Genomic DNA, 9,022 nt, shown 5'->3' on the forward strand with positions numbered 1-9,022 from the left:
AGATTATGTGTTAAGCTTCATGAAAACCCTAAAGATGGAATACACAGGAGTCTAATCGAGAACTGCTAACTGATGAGAATCAGAAATTAGCGCGGAATATGTGAGACCTTTCAGCTTTTGCTTATGGACTTGGTGCAACACCTGGTCCATAGGACAAAGGTTCTATCATGTTCTGATGAACTTGCACATAGCTGAGAACTGCAAGGTATTACTGGACTGTTAGCACAAAAATTGAGAGATCAAGCACCTCGAGGCTGCTTCGGTGACAGACCAGAAGGAAAGACATTAAGCCACTGGAACCCAACCCACAGTTTATCAAGATCAGACTTCACAACAACAGAACTAAAACCTCGGTCACCACAAGTACTATCACCAGCCTTGTGGCTGACAGGACAATTACCTTTTTCAATAGTTTCCAAGGATTTGGAAGTTGAACTTCACTCCAGCTGCCTACTAAACTCCATTCTAACCTCTTTCCATTCATTCCCTAAACTCCTGTCATTGCCTTCCCACTTTCCCTCCTGTTAACTGCCTCCTCTTAGCAACTCCACCTCTGGCAGTCAGCCCATATTTTTTAAGCACAGTAGCACTGGTTTGTTATCTGCTTTGTGCTCACTGCTGTCACTGGAAGGGTTCGGGGTCCTGTAAACCTTCCTTCTGGCATGTCATGGAACTACTATCGGGCTTTGTTTTGTCCAATACCAGTTCTTCTAAAAAAACTAAGTTTATGAGCTATACACAGAACTGTATAACGGGGAGAGTTGTTAAGACAACAGAGAAATCCGAATACTGTATCCTGTGTATCCAGGCTAAATGAATGTCTGCTCAGGCCTCTTTTTATCTGTTTTGTCTTTTAGGTTGTAAACTCTTCAAAGGTCCACATTCTCTACTCACACTCTGTGTATGGTTCAGTAGCTCTTATGTTATGACTGAGATACCTAGGCAGAACCAGAATGCAAACACCAATCATACATTAAGTTGAGACATTTAAGCAATCCTTATGATGCTTGGGGACTGTCAGCCACAGCATCTGGTACTTCCACCACTACTTTAGTCACATTTCAAACTTTTCTTTCCTTTTGTTCCACTGACGTAAATTAGAGCAGATTCTCAGTTCCAGTAATTAGTATTAAGTTCAGGGAGTCTGTTAAAATGAAACAATTTTCTCTCTGTGTTTAATACAACAGCTGCACAAGTGAAACTATATCAGTATTTGTCCGTAGGTCTGAAATCTTCTCTAACTGTAATAAGCAAAAGATATTTTCAGTCAAAAAGGCACAAGCCGTCTATCAGTATTTATTAAAATGTTTAAAAAGGTCATATTTGTATTAGTAATTTTAGATATAGTAACTTGCAGGGCAGCAGTATGACTTCTCTGGAGCTCTCACAGATGAGTCAATTCCAACAGAAATTTCATCATTCTGTCCTGTCATGTGTTAAACATTGCATTACTATACTTCAGGATAAGCTGGGCTTGATACTTTTATTCCTAGCAGAATAACACATTAATTTCCCTTTCATTAGCCTTCCATTAAGCAGGATGTTATCAATAGTGCTATCATGGTACAGACTTGCAATACTTGCAGGACTTGAGAAAACTGGGAGGCATGCTCAGCACCCTGGTGCTTGGTCGAACAGTACTGGTTTTCTAATTGAATATGCACCATTGGGCAGCCTGCATCAAGGATGTAGGATAGTCCTTCAGTGGACATCACAAATCCAAAGGGGGTCTAGGACTGTCAGATTTAACAACTTGTTCTCAGTACTAAAGGGGTCAGTACTAAACCAAACGAGGAGTCCTACCTCACCAGGCACTACCAACAGGCACCAATGTTCAAAACATGGTCCCAACTGGTTTGTGCAAGGAGCCCATCGGTCTGTGCTAGGCACTCCCAGAACACACTCTAAGGCACACACAGAAATCCCTCTCTCTGATCCAAATCACACCCTCACAGAAAGCAGACACCAAACCATTCAGCCCAAGCTAGGTCTAGATATTAGCGCTCCCAAATAGGGAGATACCTAGCAAAGTTACTCACCAGCACAGTTTGGCTAAACACAAAACACTGAACAAGCTCTTTTTTTTTTTTTTTTTTTTTTTTTTTTTTTTTGTATCACAGTATTGAACTTTAGCACCTCTACCTATAAAACGGTTTTAGATTCCCACATCATTTGGGTCTAGTCCAATACTGAAGTTCTTCATTAGCATCAAACAGTAGCCAGGAAATACCATGCCAAATTCTGTTAAACTGCTCTTTCAGTTAGTTCCACTACCAGCTGCATTCTACACAGCCTTGTGCAGTAATACAGCATTATGTAACAGGACTGTTTCTCCTAAGTATCATTAAAAAATCTGCATAACAAACCACCATATTTACTAATGAACTGCAGAATTCAGTATCGTAGACTCAGCCATTACTGGGATCATTTTAAACTTCAAGTCCTAAATCCTGTCATGTACTTTAAAATGGTACTATACTATACTATTACCAGCACTTTGCATTAAAAGTAAAATGTCTAAAATGTAACTTAGCCGTATTAAAACTGTTTGTTTGGGGGTTGGGTGGGGTTTTTTTGCTATCTTAGATCTAGATCATGGAATTTGATCAACTGATTTAACTCTGGTTTCTGGGCAGTTTCACTCATCCTTTTCGTTACTCAAATGATGTCATGTGTCAGATGGAAACACTGGAGGGAAATATTTATTATCACATTTAGTGGAGAATATTTCTCTGGACTTTTCCACAACTGAAATGAACAAATAAAGATGGTACCCCTTTCCTTATGTAAAATCCCCTTTAAAAAACATCTAAAATTAATCTTAAACTGACCTGACAAGTGTCTGTACTGTTTGAGGGAATTTAACAGAATGGAAATTGCTGAACAGTACATGGTTCAGTCAGAAGAACATTTAGAAAATTATTCTGTCACTAAATTAACAATAATCAATAATCTGAGTCAGCATAAGGAAAATTTTGGAAACAATTTTCTAAATCAAACAAATCAGCTAGATTTTTATGGTGTCTTACTAGCACTGTCCTTGATACGTTAAAATCTCTATCTCTTTCTAATACTGAAAGATAAAACATTGAGTCTTTTTTGACACATCAAGCAAACTGCAGACCCAAACTTTCTTCCTCAGAACACGGTGGGAATTTTGTTATTTTCTTCTACGGAAGAAAAATCAAGCCTTAATGCATCAGCATGCAGAAGTAAAGTAACCTGATTAGAATGCCACATTATTAGCAGATTAAGCAATAATAATCCCTTGCAACGGGGAATTCAGACCCAAATTAGCTCCCTGGGAGATCTGGGCTCGCTATAGAACTTTCACTTCAGCTTCAGGCCCGCATTCAGAAACGCTGGCACAGGGAGATAAGACCTGTAAAGCCTCCGCTGACCAAAACTGCATGCGTTTGCAGTAAGACTCAAAGGAACTTCATTAGTCAAAGCACCAAAAGACACATTAAAAAATTTTGCTGCATACTCTTTTCTCCCAATCTTTCTTATATGGAATGGCTAGTAAGGGAGTTGTACTAGATCTGTCCAACACTGCCTGCTCCTCTTCACCGTTACACTGGTAATGAATCTTTATGTCAGGCTCCTTTTCAACGCATCTCTCTTAGACAGATCTGCATGCCAACATACAGACACTACTAGACCAGCACCGTTCTTGTTCTCTCAACTGTGTACTACCAGTAAACGATTAAAAGTTATGAGGCTGGAGATTTTCACAACGTGTACAGAAAAATAGGCACAAAAAAATCTCACTTGCTTACAAATTTGAAAGTATAATGAGTACAACTGCCCCATGTTCTTGCAATTACAGCACAAGCCTCTATAAAAAGCCATTTGTAAAGCAATTTCATGTTTAAAACATCCCACAATACTATTGCAACAACTGATGTAACTAAATACTAAAGAACTTTAAGCAATGCTTTTCTGACATAAATTAAAACACAATTATTTTTACATTGTGTTCCTTTTTAAAACCAGCACTCCTCTCTGAAACGGCAAGCCCAATAAATCCTCCATTCTTTTCTAACACCATGTAATTTATTTCCTTTATTATCTTATTTTTACATCTATTGACAACACAGCAATTCGGCAACATTTTCTACATTCAAATTTGAACGCATTACCAATAATCCTCAAACCTTCTTTGATCAAAAATGCTTTCAATCTTCAATGTGAGTTGGAAGGAAAGGAAAGAAGGGGAAAAAATTAAAATAGTGTGTTCATACTTCCATAAAAGACTATCAAGAAAGTCCAGACAGAAAATATCTTCCTAGAACTAACATCATAAAAAATAGAAAACAGAAAGAATGAATACCTTTTTAAGGTCAAAGTTTGCCATTAGAGGAGGAAAAAGATTAACATTCTGTTCTTCAGAGCTCTGCGTTCTTCTCCGATGAAGCAATGTACCAACATGCTGCTGGGAGGGTAGCAAAATGCAATATAAAGCTGCAGCCAGTTCACATCACTATAATCTCTGCTTTGAAGGTAGATTGTGATAGCACAGCGTACCAGTCCAGTCCCACAGGCTTACGTCTTACACTCCTGCTCACAAAATCTCTACCTAGACTCACAGTGGAAAAACCAGCATGATTCAGCAGAGGACACAGAACTAAAAGCCAGGATTCTCACCATGGCAGATGTTCGTGAAGATCTTGACTGATATTCATACCAAAGGTTTCAGTCTGTACGAAATCACTAGCTGAGAATTATATGCAAAAGTGAAGAAGAGCTTTTGCACATTGAAGGAAACCTATAAAATGCATCTCAAATATGAGTCTATGAGCTAGGCAGAAGAAAGCATGATGGGAACAACCAATATAGAAAAAGGAAAACCAAAGTTTTAGGAGCAAAGGACTGCTGTGAGTCTGCAAAAAGCAGTCAGGCCACTGGTGCAGACAGGATGGGGGGAATAGCTAACGACCATTGTGTTTGACTGAGAAAGAGACAAAGAAGACTGCAGGAGCAAACCAGGTTTCATGGAAGTACTGTGATTGTGAAGAGTGGCTATTGCTGGGGAATCTGTGTACAGATAATTATTTGAGCAAAAGTTACACTGTGTTACAGTACTTATTGCACAGACTGAATTACTGCTGCAATGCAGCATTGTGTTCTTTGGCGGAAATAAGAATATGCACCATAGCCTTTTTGCCTAGTCAAGCCCATTTTTATCTACCTACTGAAGCAGCCATTGTGCTGCTCTCCAGCGTGAACTACATGATCTAGCATTTTGCCCTAGCTAGTTTAATACAGCCTGTCAGTAATAGATATAGATTCAATAAGTACTTAACTCAGTCGTAATGAAAGATAATTATACTTTATACAATGAAACTTACATTTCTCTGCATTCCTCAGTGATGTTATCTGAGACATGCTAACGCATGTTACACATATTACATTACATTGTAAAAAAATAAGAGCTCTTTGGGCTTGAAAGAGACTTGGGAGCATTAGAAAACATGAATGTTTTTGATTCTGGTGTCTCTATATAATTAAGTCATTTAGAGTATAGCAAAACTATTTAAAGACGCAAGACTAAATTCATACCTGCTGCAAATACGGGTAGTTGTACAGACTTCAGTGACCCTGCTTCTGTTTCATATTGCTGGGAAATTTGTTCTTGGTTCCTATAAAAAGTTCTTCCTGGCTTTATCTTACATCACGACCCTGCACAGTCTCAAATGCAGACGATTTCTCTCCCAGATTGGTCTCCTTAAATTTTAGTGACAGGAGAATACTTTCTACTATTATAAGACAAACACGATGATTTGACAAAAATAGTAAGATCTCTTTCTCGGAATTGTTCATGGCCAATAGATTTGATCCTAACAGCTTGTATGACTTCTCCCAAATCACTGGCCCAACAGAAATACCTAAGAGAGAGAATGTTACAACCTAGAGCTCTTGAACGTCACTTTTTTTCTTTTCATTGCATGTAATCTCTAAAGACTTTATTGGCCTTACAGTAGTTTCTCACCTGCTTTCACAGATTTCTCAGTATTGTCTTCTCACAGATCATCTTCACTGAAATACTTCACAGACTTACATGATGTGCTAACTGTAATTTCCCATTCAGATGGAGAAAACATATCACTTACTCCACAGCCTTTTCTTACATGTACTTTATTGAAGGAACAAATTCAGTAGCTGCCTCTCCTCCAGCAGAGGCCGAGTGAAGTATTCTCAGCAATTCTGATAATCTTCCACCCTTGATTGCTCAAGCTCAAAAGGCAGAACTGCTGGCCACTTGAAAGAAAATCTCCATTTTCTAAGTTCACCATCTACGCTACAAGAGCACCACGGCCACAAAATCTTATCACACTTCTGAGAAGTGACAGGATATAAAAGTATATTAAATATTTCATTGAAGTACTGAAGTTATTTAAGTTGCAAAATCAGGTACTGAAAGTTAGACATCACCAGATAGATATATGGTTGCCCTAAGACCTTAATTCTCTCCCTGCTGCGCTTTGGAATGGATCAATAAGTAAATCAAATTGTCCTTGGGAAGAATTTATGTGATTACTTCTTTGTTTTTTATACATGAGCAAAGAAGCTGAACTGTTCATAGACAGGTTAGCAGAAATCTTGCTTCTCCTCAAATCTGATTATTTAATTATATAAATCATGCTTCCAAGTTATGTTACAGTAAATGCCTATGTCCTTAAAAAGAAAAATTATTAATAACAATACCACTATAGAAAATCTAACGCTATTAAGCGTTCTATTCCAGCTTCCCATCCCTTCTCCATTTTGGCTTCAGAAGAGCATGCTGAATCATTAGCACTGCAGTACAGATTTCTGACACTTGAAATGCAAAAATAATATCATTTGCCAGCAGCAAAAAATTGTTTTCCCAAACTGGGAAACAGACTACTGGCACCATGACTTAGATTCAAGGTAGTGGCATACACAGCGTTACGCAACCTTTTTCTTTTCCTTCTCCCATACAGACAATAAGGAACCCCTAGTCTTAAGAGTGAAAGATAAGAATGAAGAGCTCTATTTCAGTGTAGGCTTCCGGGAAGCTCAGCCCAGTTACTGCCATTGCCTAAAGCGACCGTTCAGGCAGTTACCATTGCTCTTTCACACTACTTTGTATGGGCTTGTCAGGTTTTGTGCATCCTGCTCGTCAGCACAATAGTTCTCAGTTATCGTTTGTAAACGATACTTTTTTTTCCTAAATTATTCAAGAACATTTCCTCAGTAATGGCGAGGTTACTTTGAATCAAATTTCAAGGAAGAAGGGAGGTCCTTAAGTTTTAAGATGCCACCTGCTGATATGTCAAAGTTATTCTGCAACCAACTGAGAACTCAGAGACCTTTAAAGTAACATGCAAAAGCTGCTACTGGTACTATTGTTTTTTACAATCCATTATCATGCCGAACTATAAACTTTATAAGCAAAGCACCTAAGACTGTTCTGCCAAAATCAACAGATATTTTGTCTTTTGGAGCAAGAACATTATTCTTCGATATAAGTGAAACAGTCAGTGCAATGGAAAATACCTGGGGACACAGGTGAACGTGTCCTTAATGTTGTGGACACTTTTGGTTGTATGCTAGAGAATTTCAGAAAAAAATCTGTCTTCCCAAATCTGTCTGTACCACACATACTTCCCAAGTGATGTAATTTCATACCACTTGAGCAGCAACTACTCCAATATATCGTAACAATGCAGTTTATACCAAAAGGAATAGCTGAAATGAGTAGACTGTGTTTCTGAACAACCTGTGATTTTTTTTTTCCTTTCTGATAATTTCGACATTTTAAAAGTTTTATGCATACAGGCTTTTGCAATACACGGCAGAAAAAAAAAGACAGTTGACAGTTGTTCAATCTATATGGTCCTCATCTGCACTAGTACTTTTTCGCCTGCTTGCCTGTAAGAAAAAAGAAAACTGTAAGAATGACAACACACTAAAGGTCAAGAGGAATCAGCTTACACTGCAAAGCTAGCTTCAAGATGCCTTCGCAGTTTCACTTACTCAATTTCACTACTGGTGAACATTTCATAGCCGAACAGCTAGGAAACGGCTTGGTTTTTCACCCACAGATCAAAACCAATGAGATTTTTTTGTTCTTGAATCTCAAGTGCAGAGCTGAGCCCAAAGGGAGTGTTTGATACGCACCGAACGCAGGCTGTAGTTCTAACGCTATCTTAATATGGTCTATGTTTAAACCAAAATCTTGTATTTTAGCCAAGACAAAATCAAGCAATCTTTGTTAAGTATTTTTTGAAGTTTCCTTTTTAATGAGATGCTGATAATGGGAAACACACCACTAAATAGAAAAAAAAAAAACCACCTGAGTATGTTGTCATCATTTTTGAATCAAATGGAGTAAGCTGTCTGCATGATACATCCAGTGCACATGTATACAACATCAGATAACAAAATCTTTACTTCATTTATACTTTTCTTTGGAGGGGGAAACAGAGATTTGGATCCCTGTCCTATAGTATGTCACAGTGACATACTCACGGTGACATATTATTTAAAAATAATTAGGCTTCTCTTAGAAATCAATATCACAGCAGTGAGCTTGTTATGTAGCAATACCACCCAGAAAATAAAATGGCTGATGAGGATGAGGTCTTGACTACATCTTTTACAAATAAAATAGAAGTGTGATCTACTGAAATGGAACAAATCCCACGGCACCCCCTCATGTGGCAGGTCAGGGTGACAGTGCAGACATATTTCAATCACCTCATTTCCTCCCACAACAAAAGCCAAGCCTTGCAAAGAAATGCCAGTTCACTATAATACTAGCAAAATCGAAAAAACAGCCAGTACGGGCATGGGAAATAAGAAGAATTAATAAGAAAACAGAAGAGGGGGAAAAAAAAAAAAGTCACTGGGAGAAAACTGTTGGCGTGAATCTACCCTGTGGATATGCCATCGCACAGCGAGGACTGCAACCATTAAAATCCTGAACAGAAGATAAATCCAAGGCGCATAAAGGCTGAGGAAAGGTCCTCATTAACATACCCACCCAAACATG

Source organism: Egretta garzetta, unplaced genomic scaffold (assembly GCF_000687185.1).
Source record: "Egretta garzetta isolate BGI_Z169 unplaced genomic scaffold, ASM68718v1 scaffold68, whole genome shotgun sequence".
Lineage (NCBI taxonomy): Eukaryota > Metazoa > Chordata > Aves > Pelecaniformes > Ardeidae > Egretta > Egretta garzetta.